General features: G+C 46.2%; 1 protein-coding gene across 1 annotated transcript in view; it reads left to right on the forward strand.

Annotated features, from left to right (window-relative positions):
- The window catches only part of KIAA1211L (KIAA1211-like ortholog), a 28375-nt gene that overhangs the window by 2003 nt on the left and 24549 nt on the right, over positions 1 to 1823 (forward strand). The window lies entirely within an intron of this gene.

The raw sequence follows: 1823 nt of genomic DNA on the forward strand, positions 1-1823 counted from the left end.
TCTGTATGCATGGGATTCATTTGACCACAGGACAAATGGCTACATCTGATTTATAGAATCACAGATTCATAGAATGGTTTGTGTTGGAAGGGACTTAAAAGATCATCCTGCCATGGACAGGAATAGTCAGTCCCCAATTGCCTTTGATAATCATCAGAGAGAAGTCAATACCACGAAATAGCTCATATCATCCTTGTGTATGAAATAGGCCCAAGAAGTGCATATCTATCCCCACTGGATGTAAACAGGATTCAGGGGTGACCAACTCCAACCTAAATACCTGTGTTTTAACATCTGAAGTTAGACCAGATGAACCCCAGTCTGTGTATCTATCTGCCCATATCTATCAGCCTCTGAAAATCCTCTCTTCACTCAGGCATTTCCAAAAATCCTACCCACCATGAAAAGCAGCCATGAGAAACCTGGTATAAAATTCAAATGTGTTCTTGAATGGAGAGATAGATTGAAGAGCCCCTTGACTGCCTAAAATGCAAGTCCTTGCACTGGTGATGTTGTGCCTCTCAGAACAAGTGCCCTGGTCCCCAAGGAGAGATGCTGCTGTGCCCAGGGAGGGAGAGGGCAAACCATCCTGGCCATGTCAAACGACATTACAGGACGTGGCCACCAGGCGGCGCCAAACCACCAAAAGAAATTATTGACAAATTTTATTTTAGGGTTTTTTGTTTGGGTTGGGTGTTTGGGTATTTTTTCGCTTTCATGATATTGGCAATAGTAATGTTAGTCGAGCTCCAAGGCCCAGGAGTTCTGGGCTGGCAGCACCAGGTGGTCTATAGTGTTGTTGCTTGACAATATATTTCTAAGACATGGATGGTCAGATTTTCTCAACCTCATGCATGACTCAACAAGGTCCTATCTGAGTGGGTATAAGCTTTGGCTGTTTTGGTCATGTTGCTCTCAATGTAAGGACATGGAACTGTTGGAGAAAGTCCAGAGGAGGTCCAGGAAGCTGATAAGAGGACTGGAGCATCTCCCTGTGAGGACAGGCTGAGGGAGTTGGGGCTGTTCAGCCTGGAGAAGAGAAGGTTGTGTGGAGATCTCAGAGCACCTTGCAGGAGCTGAAGGGGCTCCAGGGAAGCTGCAGAGGGATCTGTGTTAGGAGCTGCAGGGACAGGACAAGGGGCAATGGGTACAAATTGAGAGAGGGGAAATTTAGGTTAGAGATTAGGAAAAAGTGTTTTCCTGTTCTGGTGGTGAGACACTGTCCCAGGTTGCCCAGGGAGGCTGTGGCTGCCCCAACCCTGGCAGTGTTCACAGCCAGGTTGGATGAGCCTTGAGCAACCTGCTCTGCTGGGAGGTGTCCCTGCCCAGGGCAGGGGTTGGGACTAGATGATCTCTAAGGTTCGTTCCAACCCTTGAAATTCTATGATTCTATGTTCCTGTGCTGTTACTTGAAAAGTTGTTACACAATTGTTTCTTAACATTGGTTTAGACAAAGACCAGGAAATTAATTGAAAGGAAGGAAAATTAATTTGAACAAGCATAATCTGAGGAGACATCTAGGATACCTCCATTATGCATCTGGGAGCTATGCATCAGCCAGAAGGAGAAAAGGAGGATGGCATGCTGGGATGGATGCACACATGCAGCATCAACACTGCTCCTTTGGCTGCTGTCACAGTCCTTGTGAAACGTTGCTGTGTTGGACATCCATCGCAGCCCTGACTGGCACCTACTTTGCAAATTGCTATAGATCTGACCTTGGATGCATTGCAGAGTTCACATTTTCACTTAGATAAATTGCTCTTCTAATGTCTCTAATGCATTAAGCAGAAGCAGCAGTCTTTCCTTCCTTCTGCAGCAGG

This window comes from Acanthisitta chloris, unplaced genomic scaffold, assembly GCF_000695815.1.
Source record: "Acanthisitta chloris isolate BGI_N310 unplaced genomic scaffold, ASM69581v1 scaffold24194, whole genome shotgun sequence".
In the NCBI taxonomy this organism is placed as follows: domain Eukaryota; kingdom Metazoa; phylum Chordata; class Aves; order Passeriformes; family Acanthisittidae; genus Acanthisitta; species Acanthisitta chloris.